The following is a 22,509-nucleotide window of genomic DNA, read 5'->3' as shown; positions in this document are numbered from 1 at the left end:
TTGTAGGTTGGTATACAATGAGATTCAGTTTTTAATAATAGAAAACGATTTCAATGCAAAATGTGTATATTAATGTCAAGCTGGGATGAAGTGCAAATAAGACCAGCAGCTGTATAGTATTATCTCTTCTGTCTCCTAGATTCCCTTTCTCACTTGTCCCTCAATAGCCTGGGAAATGCCACACATCCTGAGTGTTCAACAAATATTTATGATGACAAATGGTAAAGTAACTTTCCAAGGGTCATTCAGCTATTGTCCATGGCTAATGCGAGAACAGACACCTAGTAGAAAGTTCTCCAAATACAGATTCCAATTTTAAGTTAACAAATATCTGTCAGAGTATACCAAGTACTCTAGGTACTTACACATACTTGAATTAATTTAATTTCATAACATGCTAAGAGATAAATATCTTTTTCTCTGGTTAGATATGAGGACACTTGGGCTTTTTAAAGTGAAAGGACTTGCTCATAGGAAAGAACAAGGTGGGAAATGTAGTGCCATCTAACAAATGAACAAATAGAGGCAGGTGGCAGGACTGCTACAGACACCAGATGAGAGGTTTTATTTGAGGTTGGAATGAAAATGGTACCTTTATTAAGCAAGGCCCAAGCACTATGCTGGGCACCAGGGACACACTGGTTTTTAAAAAGTACAAGTCCTGTGTTTAGCTTCATAGTACTTACAGTCTAGTTGGACAAAAACAAGGATTAGGTGAACAATCTCATTAGAACCTATTTTAAATATGGGGGAAAGACTGTAACAGAGAAGCATAGGTGAATAGGAGGTGTCCAGGGGAAGAAAGTAGCTAAGACTATTCCAGGTAGATGGCAAAGCATATCTGAAGGCTCGTTGAGACAAGAAAAAGCCCTGATAATCCAAGAGAATGAACAAGAGCCAGCCAGGGTGAGTGGATAGGGACCAAAAGCAGGTTATAGCAACAGATGAGGTTGGAAGGTAGGCAGGGGCAGAAGGAACTTGTGAGGAGTGTTAAGGATTACTTTTATCTTTATCCAAGGAGCAAAATGAAGCCAAAGAGTGATGTTAAATAAAGGAGTAGCACAACACAATTTCTCTTTGTAAAAAACTCTATTGCTACGCCTTGGAGACAAGATTGGAGAGAGGCAAAAGTGAATATGGTGTAGTGGATAATAACTCAATGTGTACTGTCTTGTACTTTCCTTCCCAGTTAACAAGTCCCCAGAATGCCTTCAAGTTATTTTCCCCGTGACATTCTTAGTCATGTATTGTGAGTGGGATCTATCTCCCCTCAATTCTAAGGGTGAGTCTCCAATCAGCAAAATCCATCCCTCTGACTACAGTGCCTAGTTCAGGAAAGGACAACTGGCCCAAACTGGGTAAATGAAAACAAACAAACAAACAAACAAACAAACAAAAGGCTACTGGGAAATAAGCTTTGTCACCATTCTATGAGAACTTCTGGAAGAAATGTTTTCTCTTCCTGAAGATCATGAACAAGGAAGCATGAGGACCTAGAAGCTCCAGCAGCCCCCTTATTTGACAGGATGATCTAGTTTTAGCAGGAAGACAACACCATAGAAAGTAAAGAGGAGAAATTGAAAAAAAACAAAATTTTGGCAACATTGGTGACATTCTCAATCAAGTCTTGCCTGAAACTGACCCTAACTTTGGCCTTTTCAATTCTGTAAACCAATAAATGTCTTTTATTGCTTAAGATGTTTTTTATTATTTGTACCAAAAAGAGAAATACCTTATGGAGATATCTCTTAGGAAGCTGTACTCCAGGGTAGAGATACCATTAGCAAGGGCTAGAGTTGTAACAGTAAACATGGATAAACGTGATAAACTTGAGATTTATATAAGAGATATACTTAACAGAACTGGTAAGAAGTTTGAGAGAGAGGGGAACCTGGGTGGCTCAGTAGGCTAAATGTCCAACTCTTGATTTCAGCTTGTCACAATATCACGGTTTGTGAGATCGAGCCCAGCTCGGGCTCTGTACTAACAGCATGGAGCTGGCATGGGATTCTCTCTCTCCCACTCTCTCTGCCCCTCCCCTACTCTCTCTCTCTCTCTCTCTCTCTCTCAAAAATAAATAAATAAACTTAAAAAAAAGAAGTTTGAAAGAGAAAGGTATCAAGGATGACTGCTAGGTTTCTGGGTGATAAACAGTAGTAAGCAATTCAGGACCATTGCAGAGGGAGCAAATTTCAGGCTGGGTTCAGAGGGGTGTTGGGGGTGGGGGAGGCAAGCATAGTTTTGCACACTTTAAGGCTGAGGATCCTGTGAGCTATCCAAGTAGAAATGCCACAGGCAGTTGGACATACAAAGCACATGAGAAAGGAGTAATACAATACTACATACAAGCTTTATCTGCCTCCATTTCTCACTTTCCTTCAAACAAATCCAAAAGAGCAAGTCTATACAATATCAGCATATTCTCAGCCTCTGAAATCATAGTCAGAAGAATGAAAAAAAAAAAAAAAAAAAAAAAAACCAGGGCAAGATATTCTTTAGGGAGCAAAGGAAAGTCTTTTCCTAGTCTGTAGAAAATGATAGAAATGCTAAGGAAAGTGGGAATTGGGTATGTGCCATACATTTTCAGAGAATGGAATACAACTTGAAAGGCAAAAAAAAAAAAAAAAAACAGGAACACATTAGTAAATTGATGATTCAGGAAAGAGAAGTCTTTCAGCTAGTAACAATATTAAAAAGTCTATCTATCCCATTAAAATACTATGATGTACATGAGGTCTGAACACGCTCAGGCTTGGGTAAAAATGTGCTGTGATGAGCCTTGCTTGTTAAGAAATGGCCTTTGTGAAATATTATATGACTTCACTCATATGAGGATGTTAAGATACAAAACAGATGAACATAAGGGAAGAGAAGCAAAAATAATATAAAAACAGGGAGGGGGACAAAACATAAGAGACTCTTAAATATGGAGAACAGAGGGTTGATGAAGGGGTTGTGGGAGGGGGGATGGGCTAAATGGGTAAGGAGCATTAAGGAATCTACTCCTGAAATCATTGTTACACTATATGCTAAGTTGGATGTAAATTAAATAGATAGATAGATAGATAAATGCATAAATAAATAAATTCATGTTTCCATTCCAAAAAAAAGAAAAAAAAAAAAGGAATGGTCTTTGTGAATCCTAGGGAAGTAGACTCCACAAAACAATGGGGGCGGGGGGGGGAGGATTAAACCCACAAATTGACAGCCATAGATGGAGCAGTATCTATGTGTTTTTCTTTTTTGTATCTGAAGCCACAACATTTTGATATGGAAAATGGGAAGGAACGTACAAGTTTCAAGGTGATACAATCTCCAAAGCAGCATTTCTGGGCCCTGGGCTTTCTCCCTAATAATGTAACTTATTTAAGGATTTAAATAATAATTTTTCTACATTCAGAGAAAGAAGGTATTATTTCTGTGGTCAGAAAATTTTTGATATTTGGTATTTGATGGAAATAAATGTTTTGGCAATCTTAATTGCATGACAGAAGGCAAATTCCCTGTGAAAGAGAAAAAGACATCGATATGAAGAGAACAATCTAAAAGTAAAACAATAGGAATGAGATTTCAATGGAAAAAAATATAAAAGAAGCACAGTGCAACTGAGGAATTAAAATCAAGTTTGGAGTCAATTACGGGCAGGAAAACTGAACCAATGCTGAAGACAAACTTGAAAAGTTGCATAATTATAGAAAGGAGAAAAAAAAAAGATATGAAAACTGAGAATACATGGGAAAGGCCAAGGAAACCAAGTTTTATATAAGGAAAAGGGTATGACTTCAAAGGACCTCTAAGGGTACACAAAATCAAGAAGAAGCTGGAAAACCAGGTTTGAAAATAGAAAGGAACCAAGGGAGTTCCAGAAGGTAAAGATGTAGAAACTTTGGCCAATCTGTGGATAGAAGAGACTCTAGGGCACAGATGACACGGGACCACCACCTGGTGGTTCTGTGCCACTTGCTCAAGCTTCATCTCAGGAGATAGCATCCAACTGTCCAAGTTTGTACACAAGACTTAAGAATAAAATAAGATTTCCAGGATCTTTAAATAAGTTCTACTAAACTATAAGCTCTTTAAAGGTCAAGACCAAATAGGTATATAGTATATGTATAATACACATAGTCTCACTATGCTTAAAACATTGGGTTTTTTAAGGCAGCTATTAAATAAATGCTTGTTAAATGAATGAAAATTTAACCACGTGAACACTAAATAGACTAATACTTACGTAGATATATTGTTTGATAAATTAATGACACAAAATCAAAAATCATTCCTTCACCACTGTCTCTATTCACTCATAAATGCCCATTGCTTTTATTTCTTAGACTTCTCTCAACTCCATCCTTTTTATTTCCATTTCCATTTCAATACCCTCAGTTTAGGCTTTTAAGCCCTACTCCCCTTAACTACAGAAGTGAATCTGATAGTTGATCCTCAGATATGCACATCTGGTCAACTAACCTATGATAAAGTAGCCAAGAATATACAGTGGGGAAAGGACAGTCTCTTCAATAACTGGTACTGAGAAAACTGGATATCCACATGCAAAGAATAAAATAGGACTACTATCTTACACTATACACAAAAATTAACTCAAAATGAAAAAGACTTGAATGTAATACCTAAAACCATAAAACTCTTAGAAGACATAGATCCTTGACATTGGTCTTGACAATGATTTTTTGGATCTGACACCAAAAGCAAAGGTAACTAAAGCACAAATGAACAAGTGGGACGATATCAAACTAAAAAGCTTCTGCACAGCAAAGGAAATCATCAACAAAATGAAAAAAAACCTAAAGAATGGAAGAAAATATTTGCGAATCATACATCTCATAAGATGTTAAAAATCCCAAATACAGAAAGAACTCATACAACTCAAAGCAAAAAATCAATCTAATTTAAAAATGTACAGAAGATCTGAATAGACATTTTTCCCAAAGAAGACATACAGATTGGCAGCAGGTACATAAAAAGATACTCAACATCACTAATCATTAGGAAAATGCACATCAAAACCACAAAATCACCTCACACTTGTTATTGTTAGAATGGCAGTTACCAAAAAAGACAAGAAATAAGGAGCGTTGGCAAGGATGTGAAGAAAAAAGAACGCTTGTACACTGTTGTTGAAATGTAAATTGGTGCAGCCACTATGAAAAACAGTATGGAGATTCCCTAAGAAATAAATAATAGAACTACCATATGATCTGGTAGTTTCACTTCTACGTATATATCCAAAGAAAAGAAAAGTACTAACTGAAAAAGATATCTGTATTCCCATGTTCACTGCAGCATTATTTACAATAGCCAAGATATGGAAACAACCTAAGGGTACACAAACAGATGAATAAGAAAAGAAAATGTGGCATAAATATTTAATGGAATATTATCCAAAAATAAAAAAGAATGAAATCTTGCCATTTGCAATGGATGAATCTTGAGAGCATTATGCTAGGTAAAATAATGTAAAATAGACAGAAAAAGACAAATACCATATGATCTCACTTGTATGTGGAATTAAAAAAAACAAACAAGTCCATTTATGCAGAAACAGATCGGTGGTTGCCAGATGTGGGCGGGTGGCGGTGGGGTGAAATGGGTGAAGGGGGTCAAAAGGTACAAACTTTCACTTACAAAATCTATGGCCCAATCAGGAGACTATAGATACTGGAGAGAATGTGGAGAAATGGGAACCCTCTTGCACTGCTGGTGGGAATGCAAATTGGTGCAGCCACTCTGGAAAACAGTGTGGAGGTTCCTCAGAAAATTAAAAATAGACCTACCCTATGACCCAGCAATAGCACTGCTAGGAATTTATCCAAGGGATACAGGAGTACTGATGCATAGGGGCATCATTGTACCCCAATGTTTATAGCAGCACTCTCAACAATAGCCAAATTATGGAAAGAGCCTAAATGTCCATCAACTGATGAATGGATAAAGAAATTGTGGTTTATATACACAATGGAGTACTACGTGGCAATGAGAAAGAACGAAATATGGCCCTTTGTAGCAACATGGATGGAACTGGAGAATGTGATGCTAAGTGAAATAAGCCATACAGAGAAAGACAGATACCATATGTTTTCACTCTTATGTGGATCCTGAGAAACTTAACAGAAACCCATGGGGGAGGGGAAGGGAAAAAAAAAAAAAAAAAAAAGAGGTTAGAGTGGGAGAGAGCCAAAGCATAAGAGACTCTTAAAAACTGAGAACAAACTGAGGGTTGATGGGGGGTGGGAGGGAGGGGAGGGTGGGGGATGGGTATTGAGGAGAGCACCTTTTGGGATGAGCACTGGGTGTTGTATGGAAACCAATTTGACAATAAATTTCATATATTGAAAAAAAAATAAAAATAAATAAAAAAAAAATCTATGGCCCAAAGCTAAATACTGAATCCCAACTGGTTATGAATTCACACAGCAAAACTATGTTTTATTTCTTTTTCTAGCCAAAGTAATGTTTGTTGAGCACACAAATTAATCAGAGAGCTGCTACTTATGGTTCAGAATTATTTTTACAATGCTATTTTACAAGTATTATTCCCTTCATAAATGCTCAAAAGGAAAATATAAACCATAATCTTTTAACAACCATATGTAATCAAATTTAGTTTTCAGACATTGTCTTTTCACTCTTTCAGAAGCAATGTTAGTTGTAGTTAAAAGCTCTGACTTTGGAGCAAAGTTTTTCCCCAACTCAATCCCTGTTCTGCCTAGTGACCTTAAGCAAGTTATCTATGCTTTCTGTGCCTCGGTTTCCTCATCTGTAAAATGGGGACAATAATAGTACCTCACAGAATTTTGTAAGGATCAAATAAATTAATACATGTAAAACATACAAATTTTAATATTGTTTGTTCTAGCTCTGTGAAAAGTGATGTTGGCATTTTTAATAGGGATTGCACTGTAGATTGCTTTGGGCAGTATAGACATTTCAATCATACTTGTTCTTCCAATCCATGAGCACAGACTGTCTTTCCATTTCTTTGTGTCATTTTCAAAAGTCTCTCATGTGTTTTACAGTTTTCAGAGTACAAGTCTTTCACCTCTTTGGTTAGGTTTATTTCTAGTTACCTTACTGGTTTTGGTGCAATTGTAAATGGGACGGATTCCTTAATTTCTCTGCTACCTCATTATTGGTATGTAAAAATGCAACAGATTTCTGTACATTGATTTTATATCCTGCAACTTTACTGAACTTGTGTATCACTTCTAGCAGCTTTTGGTGGGGTATTTCAGGTTTTCTTTTTTTATTTTTATTTTTTGTAATATTTATTTATTTATTTGAGAGAGAGAAAGAGAGAGAGCAGGGGAGGGGCAGATAGAGAGAGGGAGATAGAGAATCCCAAGCAGGCTCTGCACTGTCAGCACAGAGCCCAACATGGCGCTCAATCTCACAAACCATGAGATCATGAGCTGATCTGAAATCCAGAGTCAGACGCTTAACGGACTGAGCCACCCAGGGGCCCCAGTCTTTCAGGTTTTCAATATAGAGTATCATGTCATCTGCAAATAGTGAAAGTTTCACTTCTTCCTTACTGATGTGGGTGCCTTTTACTTCTTTTGCCTGATTGCCATGGCTAGGATTTCCAGCACTATGTTAAATAACAGTAGTGAGAGTGGACATCCTATCTTATTTTTGACCATAGAGGAAAAGCTATCAGGTTTTCCCCATTGAGGATGATGTTAACTGCAGGTTTTTCATATACAGACTTTATTATGTTGAGGTATGTTCCTTCTAAACCTACTTTGTTGAGGGTTTTTATCATGAATGAATGTTGTACTTTGCCAAATGCTTTTTTTGCATCTATTGAAATGATTATAGCTTTTAAACTTTCTTTTACTAATGTGTTGTACACATTGATTGATTTGCAAATATTGCAAAAGATCCAAAATAGTCAAAGCAACCCTGAAAAAGAGAAGCAAAGCTGGAGGCATCACAATTCCACCCTTAAAGTTATACTACAAAGCTGTAGTGATCAAAACAGTATGATACTGGCACGAAAATAGACACACAGATCAATAGAACAGAAAAGAAAACCCAGAAATGAACCCACAACTATATGATCAATTAATCTTTGAGAAAGTAGTAAAGAATATTCAATGGGAAAAAAGCAGTCCCTTCATAAAACGGTATTGGGAAAACTGGACAGCAACATGCAAAAGAATGAGACTGGACCATTTTCTTACATCATACACAAAAATAAATTCAAAATGGATTAAAGACCTAAATATGAAACCTGAAATCATAAAAAATCCTAGAGGAGTACACAAGCAGTAACCTCTTTGACATCGGCCATAATAACTTCTTTCTAGATTTGTCTCCTGAGGCAAGGGAAACAAATGCAAAAATAAACTATTGGGACTACATCAAAATAACAACTTCACAGCAAAGGAAACATCAACAAAACTGAAAGGCAGCCTATAGAATAGGAGAAGATATTTACAAATGACATATCTAATAAAGAGTTAGTATCCAAAATATATAAAGAACTTATAAAACTCAACACCCAAAAATGAATAGCCCAATTAAAAAATGGGCAGAACACATCAACAGACATTGTTCCAAAGAAGACAGCCAGATGGCCAACAGGCACATGAAAAGATGCTCAACATCACTCATCATCAGGGAAATGCAAATCAAAACTACAATGAGATATACCTCACACCTGTCAGGATGGCTAAAATAAAAAACACAAGAAACAACTGGTGTTATCAAGGATGCAGAGAAAGGGGGACACTCTTGGACTGTTGGTGGGAATGCAAACTGGTGCAGTCATTCTGGAAAACAGTCTGAAGGTTCCTCAAAAGTTAAAAATGGGGGCACCTAGGTGGTTCATTCAGTTAAGCATTTGACTTTTGACTTCAACTCAGGTCATGATTTTGTGGTTCAGGAGTTTGAGCCCCTCATTAGGCTATGTGCTAGTGGTACAGAGCCTTCTGGGATTCTCTTTCTTTCCCTCTGTCTCTGCCCTTCCCCTGATTGCTCTCTCTCACTCAAAAAAAATAAACTTTTTTAAAAAGTTAAAAATAGAACTACCCTATGATCCAGCAATTGCACAGCTATGTATTTACCCAAAGAATACAAAAATACTAATTCAAAGGGATACATGCACTCCAATGGTTATAGCAGCATTATCTACCATAGCCAAATTATCAGTGTTCAACTGATAACTGGATAAAAAAGAAGTGGTATACATATACAATAGAATATTACTCAGTCATAACAAAGAATGAAATCCTAGGGCACCTGGATGGCTCAGTCGGTTAAGCATCTCACTCTTGATTCTGGCTCAGGTCACAGTTTGTAAGATTGAGGCCAGCGTTGGGCTCTGCACTGACAGCATGGAGCCTACTTGGGATTCTCTCTCTCCCTCTCTCTCTCTGTCCCTCCCCTGCTTGCACTCTTTCTCAAAAAATAAAAAATAAAATAAAAACTAAAAAAAATGAAATCTTGCCATTTGCAACATGGATGGAGCTAGAGTATTACGGTAGGTGAAATAATAAAGACAAATACCATATGATTTCACTCATATGTGGAATTTAAGAAACAAATGAGCAAAGAAGGAAAAAAGAGAGAGGGGCAAACCAAGAAACAGACTCCTTTTTAAAAGTATTTATTCATTTATTTTGAGAAAGAGGGCATGGGGGAGAGAGAGAGAGAGAGGACAGAGTGAATCCCAAGCAGGCTCCACGCTGTCAGTGTAGAGCCCGATGTGGGGCTCAAACTCACTAACTGTGAGATCATGACCTGAGCTGGTATCAAGAGTCAAACATTCAACTGACTGAACCACCCAGGTGCCCCAAGAAACAGACTCTTAACTATAGTTAAGAGAACAAACTGATGGGCACCAGAGGGAGGTGGCGGGGGGGGGGGGGGGGGGGGGGATAGGTTAAATAGGTGATGGGGATTAAGAAGTACACTTGTTTGATGAGCACTAGGTGTTGCATAGAAGTGTTGAATCACCATACTGTATACCTGAAACTAATATTATACTGTATATTAACTAATTGGAATTTAAACGAAAACTTAAAAAAAATACATGCAAAGCAAATTGGACAGTGCCTGACACATAGTATGCACTCAATAAACATCAATTCATTATTATATCTATAGCACATTCTTTTAAGTAGTCAACTTTTTTCAAAGTGGTTTTCTATTTTATTTTTTTACATTAATTCTAGTTGGTTAACATACAGTGTTATATTAGTTTCAGGTGTATAATATAGTAGCCTAATTCTTCTACTGAGTTATGTATCATAAACATCTCCATACATCTAAATTATTTTCTACAACATGATTCTTAATAGTATGGATGCACCTTATTTTAACATAGTTTCCTATTGGGAGACATTTAGGAGAGTTTCAGATTTTAGTCATTAGAAAGTGTTACGAGTGAGCATGTTTGCACATCTCTTTCATGATTTCCTCAGAAGTAAAGTTGCTGGGATAAAAGGCATATTCACTTTTAAGCCTTTTGATATATTTTAGGTCCCAGGATTTATATCACCCACAGTTTCTTATATTTTACATTTGGCTTATTATGAAAGGGGCCTCAGAGACTGTTACTGAGCAGAGGAATAATGAAGTTAGGGTAGTGTGCTCCTTAGCCACTCTGAACAGCAAAATAATGTTGAAATGAAAGTTTTGGGTGACATGAGTGTCCAATGAAGGTGACATGTGCTGACTACCATACCAGCATCTCCAAGCCCAGGCTATTTGAGCTATCAGCACTCTTCCGGTACAACTAACTCCAGATACGAAAAACATCATCAAGCCCCGGGTGTCAGGAATCCTCAGCCTCAAACTGTTGCATTGGGGAAAGTCAGAGCAGCTGCACTGACACACATTTCACAGGCTTTCTCTCTTAATTTACTCCATTCATGGAGAATTTCTCTTGACAAAGTGTTATGGCCCTTGTGTCAGCAAGACCTTGTATAATTTAGAAGTATGTTCCTAAAATAGTGAAAGGGCTGAAATGTCTCAGAGGCAAAAAATTACCTGAAGAGGTTCCATTGTAAGGAACCTTGCCAGAGGGAGCTAATCACATTGAATCACAGGTGAGGAAGCAGCATGACATGGGTGTCCAGCCCATTGGCCCAACACTTTATGCCTGCATGCTATTAAAAAGAGAGGTCTTAAAAATAAATCATCAGTAAATAAATATTCTAATATTTAGATAAAGTGGAAATCATGGATTCAGGGATTCTCATGATTATAGAGATCATCAAGGTCATCTATTCTAGCTCAATGGTCAGCTGTTGCTTGGATTCCATTTACAATTGTCCTGAAAAGTGACCTTCTGCCTCTGCTTAGACATGTCCAATAGCAGAGAACTGTTACTCTCTCCTTAGGACAACTAATATAACTAGAGAGTTCACCCTTATTAAAATCCTGAAATCCATTAGCCTAAATAAACAAACACATAAGTAAATAGATATTTTCCAGACATTGGTGAGTCCTATAGAATGTTGAAAATGTTATTTTTTACAGCTGGCTCCAGGGCTTTTCTTAGGAAGGGAACTAAGTTTGTTTAGAAAAATACTCTGATAAGCCATATGGGGTAAGAAAGATGAAGGGTTATAAGGTAAGCAGAGAGCAAAACCAAACTGTTGTGCCTTAGAAATTAAGGGAACACTGAAGTGGGGTAAGCAGTGAAAAGCTGGAAATGGGACTGAAAAAGGAAGAGGAGTTGCTGAACAACACATCCAGATGCTGGAGCCCGTAGGGAAAGGTGGCCAGTTAGGAATTCCCTGCGCTTAAAGTTCTATTAAGAACAAAAAGAGAGAGAGAGAGAGAGAGAGAGAGAGAGATTAGAGTGGGAGAGATCCAAAGCATAAGAGACTCTTATAAACTGAGAACAAACTGAGGGCTGCTGGGGGGTGGGAGGGAGGGGAGGGTGGGTGATGGGTATTGAAGAGGGCATCTTTTGGGATGAGCACTGGGTGTTGTATGGAAACCAATTTGACAATAAATTTCATATATTTTTAAAAAAATCACAAAAAAAAGAACAAGATTCCATTTTAAGATGATTTCATTTCTACAATACAAAAGATAGATTGGTATAACACTTTTAGAAAGCAATTTAGCAATATATATCCAATGTACTTTAGCCTTATAATCCCAATTCCTGACATACATCTTGAAAAATTAAATCAAAATGTAAAAATGCTGAATGAAAAAAGATGTGGTACAGATATATAATGGAGTATTACTCAGCCATAAAAAAGAATGAAATCTTGCCATTGGCAATGACATGGATGGATCCAGAGAGTATTATGCTAAGTGAAATAAGTCAGAGAAAGACAAATACCATATGATTTCACTCATATGTGGAATTTAAGAAACAAAACAAACAAGCAAAGGTGGGAGGGCGCAAAAAAAGAGAGAGAAGCAAACCAAGAAACAGACTCTCTAACTATAGAGAAAAAACTGATGGTTACCAGAGGGGAGGTAGGCAGGGGGATGGCTTAAATAGGTGATGGGCATTAAGGAGTGTACTTGATGTGATGAGAACTGGGTGATGTATGTAAGTGTTGAATCATTATATTGTATACCTGAAACTGGTATTACACTGTATGTTAACTACCTGGAATTTAAATAAAAATTTTTTTAAAAATGTGAAAATGCAAAAACTTAGAACCAACCCAGATCCTAAAACAGAGACTGCTAAATAAATTATGGCACAGTCCCAAGAATATTTTGCAACTCTTAAATATGATGTTAATGATAATATAAGAAAATGTATGACAAGATGTTTTTGATAGAAATAAGAAAATTATAATTTAATATTAACCTACTAAGGAAACAAAATAACAAAGAACTTCTATGCGTAGAAAATATTTTAAAGAAATACAGCAAAACTGTTAATAATAGTCATCTCTAAGGATAATTTTCTCCTATTTTTCCAAGTTTTTAAAATTTTACATAGCAAATATGTTTAACACTTAAAATGTAAAATTTTTTTACACAATCTATATTTAAATGTCAATTTTAAACTTCATTTAAAATGTGTTTATGGCTGTTAATTCTTCAGCAACTATACAAGAGAAACAGCTTCATGGTTATAGAAAAGTCAACTATCCTTTCTTTATACCCAAGTCTGACTTTGGTCAGTTCATGTCACCTTTCTGAATGTCAGCTGTGGTACAAAAATAAAGATCTCTCCCTGACTCTATCACAGGCTTGTTGGGGTGCACAATACATTGGTGAATATGGAAGCCCTCTGAATTCTGCATCCTTATAAAATTATAAAGGACTCTTACTGTTAGATTAGAATCTACAGGTAGTCACTTCATTCTTCTACCTTCTGATCCATTCTTCTTTTGCAATGACCACTTCATATAATCTGGGGAAATGTGACTGTATATAAGTCACATTTCTATATAACGCATGTTGGGATAAAATGTATAAAATTCAGTATATTACTTTGAAACAAAATAAACAAAAGGTCCTGAAACCATTGGTGTCATAATGTTCTTTAACAGTATGTTTTCATGTGTGGCATGTGTGTGTGATGGGAGTTGTGAGTGTGAGTGGGTTATGAGTGTACATGTGCATATGTATGGTGTGTGTGAGGTATGTGTTTGCAAATGTGCACACTGAAGAGCCCTAGGGAGCCAGAGGTGAATTTAGAATTGCTGTTTCCTTATAAAGAGATTTACTTTGTTTTCTTTTGCTTTGTTGTGCCTGACTATCCATAGCAAGTCTAGATATTAAAGAAGAAACTTTCAGGACCAAAGATTACAGATTCAAATTCTGGGAATGGGAGCCTGTCACATCCTGTTGGAGATCATTCATTGGAATCTGACTGCAATACCTTAATCTTTAAGCAGAATTCAAAATAAGTCCATCTTGAGTTCCTTCCAAAAGTTAGGGGAGGAATCACTAAAAGACCCATTTACAAGGCAGTTTCCTCTATTCCTCCCACAAAACAAACAAACAAACAAAATGGTATAGTGGGAAGAACACAAGACTCTAGTCAGATGCTCAAAGTTAAATTCCTACTTACACTAACTAGTAAGGCCATCTTTACCCACCAGCTCAGCACAGTGCCACTTCCTTCCACTCTGCCTGGTTACTTCCCCAAATTCCCAGGGAAACCTCTCCCATTGCCAATCCATCCCAGTTCATCACCAGTTCTTATAAATGGATCCCTGTGCCTTCATGTCTTACATTTCTTGTATCGCTCCCGACCCCCGGCCTATGCCCTTCAAGTGAGATCAAGTTTCCAGCCTGGTTCATCTTCCAGTGATTACCCAGGCCACATCGGAGACTGGACACAAGGGAGCCGGGAGAACATTTTTAAGTTATTGGACCTCTCTTGGCCTGAGTTTCAAGGCTACTGGGTTAAATGATCTCTAGTGTCCATTCTTGATCTAATATTCTACAGTTCTATCACAACATAAACATTACAATAACAAATATAATAATTAAACCAGAAAATTTGTGTAATGGTCCAGTTATCAATGCGTCTTTATTCACATCATCTCCTTGGCCCACCCAATGGATAGATAAACCAGGTGGTATCATCTCCATTCTGGAGATACATTTTGAAAATTACATGATTTACTCTCCCAGGGTTACATGACTCAAACCCAAATCTTCTGACTCTAATTTTTAAGTTCTTTAATCCATAGAATGATAAGGCATAGAAAAACCCTGTTGCTATCTATTCAGAGAGGAAACAAGGATTTGAGCAATTGTGGGAATTCCAAAATTTTAAATATAAGCAATGTGACTTTTTCAGACTAGATTCAAATCCTTTAGGGCATAACAAGGCATTCATTTCAGTTCTTATGAAGCAAAGCACATCTCCTACCCAAAAGAGAAACTGGTAGGATTTCAAATATTCTTACCAAGCTCAAGGGGTCTAGAATTTAGCACATACCATAGTAGCTTATCCAAATATAAAGCATCATGAGCCTCACTCTTGTATAATTGTACATAACCATTACATTGTCTTTTTTAATGTTTGTTTATTTTGAGAGAGAGAGAGAGAAAGAGAAAGAGAGAATGCAAGCAGGGGAGGGGCAGAGAGAGAGAAGGAGAGACAGAATCCCAACCAGGCTCCAAGCAGTCAGAGCAGAGCCCGATGAGGGGCTTGATCCCACAAACTGTGAGATCATGACCTGAGCTGAAACCAAGACTCAGACGCTTAACTGACTGAGCTACCCAGGTGCCCCAGCCCTTACAAATGTCTTTGATCATGTATTGGTTTTCCATTGTTACTATATAAGAAATTATCACAAACGTAGTGGTTTAAAACAACACAAATTTATTGTTTCATGATCCTATAGGTCAGAAGTCTAACATGGATCTCACTGAGCTAAAGTAAGGTGTTGGGAAGGCTGGTTCCTTCTAGAGCCTCCAGGAGAGAACCTGTTTCCTTGCTTTCTCTAGCTTCTAGAAGCTGCCTGCATTCCTTGGCTGGTGGCTCCTCTCTTTGTCTTCAAATCCAGTGATGTAGCATGTCTCTGACCCTGCTTCTGTTTTCCCATCTTTTTCTCTGACCACAGCAGGATAAGGGTCCTTTTATTTATTTTTGTTTATTTTTTAGAAACAGAGAGCACAAGTGGGAGAGAGGGATAGAGAGAGAGAGAGGGAAAGAAGCTCAAGCAGGCTCCAAGCTCAGTGCGGACCCCGACTCATGGGGTTGATTGACATGGGGCTCAATCTCATGACCCTGGCATCATGACCTGAGCCGAAATCAAGAGTTGGACACTTAACCAACTGAGCCACCCAGGTGCCCCAATAAAGCCAGATATGATTAGATTATACTCACTCAGATGATCCAGGTAACCTCCCCATCTCAAGATCCTTAATCATATTTGCAAAGCCACTTTTCCCATGAAAGGTTAACACAGTCCCAGGTTCCATGGATTAGGATGTGGATATCTCTGGAGGGCCATTATTCCACCTACCACCATGAATGTCATTAGTTCATTCAAAAAATAATAGCCAAAATGCATCAATGTACCTTCTATATGTTAAATATCTGATGTAGGAACTTTATACCCATTCCAACAAATATTTATAACAATATGTCAAGGTTGGTATCGCTATCCCCATCTGACAGACAGTGAAAATGAGACTTATTGGTTAAGTAACTCTACAAGGTCATCTAGCTAGTCAGAGGCAGAGCAGACTTTTAAACCACTATAAAACAACCATGCACAGGAGAAGCCACCACTTTTCAGTGCGAGCACTGATTCCCAGGCATAAAGCTATCATGTAGTTAAGCTCAGCTGGGAGCCTCACAGATATCTCTGCTTGGAGGAGAGCCCCAGCATGCAGTCTGAGGTTCCTTTGCTTGTGGCACGTTCCATCCACAGCAAAAGGGAAATCTAGAGAGTAAGAAACAGCAAAAGCTTCCTAAGAGAAAAACTCTTCTAAAACCTCTGCAGACTCTTGAGATTTTGGGTAACACATGGCAAATGTGACAGGTTTCCTGGGCGTCTGCTAGTACTTGGCATCATCACGCTCCACAGTCAATTACAAAATTGTCATTTTGGGCCCACTGAGGCTTTAAATAGCACCTCCAAACAGCCGGGCAAGTTTTGTAGCTTTCTCTTTCTATTAAGAGCATGTGAGGGCTCAGAGACTATTGAAAATAAATGTCACAAAGTAAATGCTTTTATGCATTTGTTTGTTTAAATTGTTTTGAGGGCACTGAGAATGAAGACACATGCTTCAAAAAGAGATATTCCAGAATAATGATGCCATATCTCAAAGCACCCAAAATATTAATTGCTACCCAAAACAAGATGCTGAGATAGAAATGCACATGTCACATTAATGCAAAGGCCAAAAAGTGAGAGAATAAAAGAAAACAAAATTTCAAAACACTATTGTTTATTAAGCACCTGTTGTTTGCCAGAAGTTTTTGAAAATTAATTTCATTTAATCCATACAATACTTACAAGTAACCTAATTTCACTGGTGAAGACAGAGCCTTAGAGAGGTTAAGCAACAGGTCCAAGGTCACCCTGCTGGATGCCGATGAGGCTGGGCCTATCTAGCATAAAAAGAATCTATTTCACCACACACCCAACCAAGCAGGCTAGGCTCAGGGTATTAGGCAAGTGTCAGCCCTGACTCACCAGAAGGCAGCCTGACTTGGAAAATAATATATATCTGCTTCTAGGCTACGGGGGAGACAAAAAGAAGCATTAAAGCTGAAGATAAAAGACAGGCAGGTGCAGCTGATTTAGTTCCAGTCATCACATTCTCAATGTTCCTAACAGGAGTGGTGATAGTAACACCTCGTAATTACACAACGCCCTCCTCAGGGAAGCTCAGAGCTCTTTAAAGACACATTCACATTTGTCTTCCCAACAGCTCTGGAATGGAGGAGACAGCACAATCACTTTCCTTTTACAGAGGGAGAAGCTGGTGCATTTGCCCAAGGTCATAGAGGGACACAGAGGCTTGGAGAGACGGTAGCCCTGGGACTCTTATCCAGATGGCTTAACCACCAGCCCTGGGCTCAGAGACCCATGGGTGAAACATCCATTTAGTCAGCCATGCTATGCTTTGTAAAATCCCTGTCAAAATGACCCATACCACGAGAAACATGTGACAGGAAGGCCCTCTATTTCCTTCATTCTTCCAGATATTCACTCCTGGTGGAGAGGGGATCTTTCTCTTTTGTTCAACAGCACATGTGCATTATTGAAAAAGGATCAGTCTTAACCAGAGAAAGGTTTGTCAAATTGAGAGTCTACTCCAAACAGCCTCAAACTCTGGAGCCAGGAGGATCCCTGATCCTCTCCCAGAATGGAACCTAGATTTAGAATTTCTTGCCTTGACTACAAGGTGCATCAACTGAAGAGAGCAGGACTGGAGGGATGGCGAAAAGAAAAAAGAGGAAAAGGAGGGAGACCCAGCAGAGAAAGGACCCACAAGTGGAACATCCACTGTATGGGCCATCCCCAAAGTGAACTGTACAGATGGTAAAGTGTTTTTTAGCACAAGCTCTGCACATCCTTAGTGTCTGCAATTGGCTACTGGTATGGCTAAAGTTTGTATGAGGATTATACGTGCACATTCTTCCAGATATTTCAGGGCTTAGTAACAAGCATATGCAAGATTCAGAATGTGTCTCCTACAGCACAATACTTCACAGCATAGAAACAGGTAGAACACTATAGGTCTTAAACAAAGTGTGAGTCATTCTAATTACCAGATTTAATAAAAGGTTCTATTGTACCAACATAAAAAGAGGTCTTCATAATTTAAAATACTCTCAAGGCACAAGGCTTAGCACTTGACACTTGGAATGCCAGCTTCCTCATTTGCGATCTTGGGCCAAACACTGAGATATTTGCACTCCTAGAAAAGTAGTTCAGTTACCTCCTCCCTAAGGCAGAGACTTTACCATCATGAAACTTTTGAGAGCTAATACCTGATTTTTAATGCTATATGATTTATGCTATGATTTAAATGCTACAGTCTCAAATGTGAATTCAATGAAAATACTATGTAACTTTGCTTTGCTTGTTGCTCCTAGATTTGAATCAGCACAAGATCAGAAGCTTTTAAATTAAAACAATAAGTTTTGCCTACCCCACTCATTCTCAATTTCTGATGAATAAAAACCAAAAGGAAACAGGGGAATCTAGCTGGGTCAATCATTAGAGTGTAAAACTTTTGATCTCAGGATCATGAGTTCAAGCCCCAAGCTGAGCATAAAGCTTACTTTAAAAAACAAAGGGAATAGAAAAGAAGGGGGAAGGGGAGTAATCTGAATTAAGAGAAATCAAGAAAGAAGACTGAAGAAAAGTCTGCTACATAGACAACAGATGAAGACAAAATGAAGAAAGAATAAGAGTATATTCTGTCTGGGAAGAAAGTGACCAGAACCCAAGGAAGAAGTCACAAACAGCCTCCCCACCCCAGCTCAGAGCTACAGGGTTTGAAGCAAGAGTTGGCTATGGAGTAGTAGCTGTGAGGCAAATTCACAGTCTCCTAGGCAATCTCAATTATAACTATAAATACATATATCATTAATAAAACATTAGAAAAATCAAGTCTGTCAAGATATTTAAAGACTAATACATCATGACAAAGTAGGATTTATTCCAGAAATGAATGCAATTATGGGCCAATATTAGGAAATCAATAATTCATCATATTACTAGGTCAAAGGAGAAAAGCTATCTGATTGCCTCAATAGATATTTTTTAAAAAGCAATTGATAAAATTTTAAATCTATGACCTAGAAATATAAATAGAAGAAAGTAAAGATTATTTATTAATTGATATGGAAAATCTATGATCCAGTTAACTGGTAACATAATATTTAAATATAAAACATTATGGAGATTTTTACTAACTGAAGGAATGAGACAAAAATGACCATTATCAAAACTAATATTTTAATATCTTTCTGGTAGTTCTAGGCAATTAAGTAAGACCAACAGAAGTAAAAAGAAGTATAAATATTAGGAAAGAGAGGAAATTTTATCTTTGCTTGCATATAATATCTATATGAAAAATATCTAAGACAATCAAATGAAATAAATACTGAAACTAATAGGAGAGTTCATTAATATGGCTATGTAAATAACAAATATATATTTAAAATGAGAAATTTTGTATATGTCAGTTATATCCATTTTCTCCCCAATTAAAACCCACTCATGTTGAGAAACCCAAAGAAAATGAGGGTAAAACTAGACCCATGAAGATTTCAGGAAATGTAAAGATACAAAGAGCACCAGTTCTCTATCCTATGACTTTCCAAACTACAATGGGATTGTTGAGAAAAGATGAGAATCTTTTTTTTTTTTACATTTTTTTTTTTTTAACGTTTATTTATTTTTGAGACAGAGAGAGACAGAGCATGAACGGGGGAGGGTCAGAGAGAGAGGGAGACACAGAATCTGAAACAGGCTCCAGGCTCTGAGCAGTCAGCACAGAGCCCGACATGGGGCTCAAACTCACGGACCACGAGATCGTGACCTGAGCCGAAGTCGGCCGCTTAACCGACTGAGCCACCCAGGCGCCCCGAGAATCTTTTTTAAGATGAGAAATATTTTAAGAATTAATAAAAGTACTTACATACAAATGGAAACCAGCAGTATTCCTTTCCCTTTTTGTCAAAATATTCTAAAGTTCCATAACAAATTGAGTTTTTACCATGGTGTCTCCTACCCATGCACCAACCCACTGATAAGAGCACAACTATATTTAAATTTGAGGTTACAGAAGCCACTCCTAAATCATATTCCAGACCCCAAGTCACAAATCGGTAACCTCACTACCAGTGGGCTCCTCTTACCTATATAGTAATGGTTGTCTTCCTCTCACCCTAAACCTCTGGGTCTATTTCTTCACTTACTTTTCAAACCCCAGCCCCTCATCAATCCATGAACAAGAAAAACTTTGTCTTACTACTTTTACTTGGGAATTAAAAACCTGCTACGACCTGAGGTCTGCTCTGTGCATTTATTCTTTCATACATTTATCCCACAAACAAACGTCTATTCAGTGCCAACCATAGACTAGTTGCTGGTGCTGTAAAATGAGTAAATTAGATACAGTAAGGGCCTCACAGTGCTTATAGTCTAGTGGGAGATTCAAACAAATTGAGAGGCAATGACAATATCATCAGTAAATGTGTGCTAGGGGAAGCACAAGGTGATGATGTAACAAAACATAGGGTCATCCAACCCTATTGGGGAGGTGCCCTAAAGTATGAATAAAAGCTGAAAGGCAAAGTATAAGGTGGGGGTGGAGAGAGGAAAGAACACATCTCATTTTACTTATTTCAGGCATAAAAGACAGCCACACATTCAATTAACATTCTCAGACCCACTAGGCAAGCTTCTAGGAGCTGGAACAGACACCATGTTACATGCCGTGTTTTATAGCTCCTTGGTGATGTCTGACAGCACTCTAAATAATCCTTTTGGAACTAACAGAAGTTTCGAGTGGATAGGATGAATTCTGAGCACAGTGTTTTTAAGAGTTTCTTTATCCTCTGGGGCTAAAACCCCTTTCAAGGATTGCTTGAGCAATCCTAGTTGTTAGATGACAACCCGCATGGTTACCAAGGATGAGAAAGGCATATGAAGAAAATACTGTTTTGGTCTTCAGTAAATGTTTGAACTCTGCTGGGTCTGACAGCAAAGCCCCAAGGACAAAGATGAATTTTATGATGTAGGTTTTTCCCATCAGGGCTCATGACTGACTAAGTTTTTCAGGGCTCAAGTGAGGGTCTGCTACCATGGTCAGCATTTAAAGTATGTAGCCTAGAAAAGTGCAGCTTTATAGATTTGGAAAATCTTACTAACTTCTGCCCAGGAGAATAAGAATGTTAAAAAGCAAATATTTTTGCTTATCTCCCAAAAACCTGTACTCCTGCCCAACTCTAGGTGCTCCGCAGCTACTACAAACACCACTTTATTAATATATTGCTACTAGCCCTTTCACATATTATTTACATTTAAACAGGAAAGACATGTTTATTATTGGAAAGTCATTACTATGACACTTTCCTAATCTTAAATATTTACATGTATTCTGTTCATCCTAAAAGAGAACTCTAACATTCACTCATATAAATCATAGTAAATTGGTTTGAAAACTAATTTTTCATTAAACAAAATGTATTTATTGCTTAAAATGTGACCCCTAGGAATTACTGACCTCTAAGAATAACCAATTTTTATAAATTTCAAGACAAGGAAAACATCATTACTTTCCCTCTAAAATCAGGGATTAAATGATGATGTCTGTTTTTACCCCCATCTATTAACATTGTACTAGAGGCTCTAAGCAAAGAAGTGTCATTATCCAAAGACAATATGATTGCCTATGTAGGAAATCCTAATGTATCTACAAAAGAAGAAAGAAACAAAAAAGAGAGTGAGAGCTACTGCTAAGTGAATTTATCAAGATCAGTATACAAAAACCAACTGCATGTGTATATATATAAAATACTTAGGTATGGAAGATGTACAAGACTTGAATACTGAAAACTACAAACCACTGCTAAAAACTAAAAAATACATAAGTAAATAGACATAAACCAAACAACTCAATATTGTTAAGATGTTAATTCTCTTCAAATTGATCTATAGATGTAATACAATCCAAATCAAAATTCCAGGAGGCTTGTTAGTAGAACTTGACAAGCCAATCATACAATTCATATGGAAATACAAATGGCCTATAAAAGCCAAAACAAGTTTTTGAAAATAACCAAGTTAGAGGACTTAACATTACCTGACTTCAGGACTTACAATCAAGTAATAGTAATCAAAACAGTGTGATATGGGTGCAAACTAAACAAGCAGATGAAACAGAATAGAAAGCCCAATAATAAATGCACACATACATGGTCAGGTGACCTTTGACAAAGATGCAAAGGCAATCCAGAAAAAAAATATACAGACTTAACAAATGGCACTAGAACAATATCCTTTAAAAAAAAAAGGTAAGCTTCAATCCATAACTCACATCACATGGAAAAATTAACTCAGAACAAAT

General features: G+C 37.4%; 1 protein-coding gene across 5 annotated transcripts in view; it reads right to left on the bottom strand.

The window, feature by feature from the left end:
• Positions 1-22,509, bottom strand: part of PLPPR1 (phospholipid phosphatase related 1) — a 590,963-nt gene that overhangs the window by 445,407 nt on the left and 123,047 nt on the right. The window lies entirely within an intron of this gene.

This window comes from Panthera leo, chromosome D4, assembly GCF_018350215.1.
Source record: "Panthera leo isolate Ple1 chromosome D4, P.leo_Ple1_pat1.1, whole genome shotgun sequence".
Taxonomy (NCBI): Eukaryota; Metazoa; Chordata; class Mammalia; order Carnivora; family Felidae; genus Panthera; species Panthera leo.
Note: the sequence above shows the minus strand (reverse complement) of the source record. Positions and strands in the feature narration are given on the sequence as shown.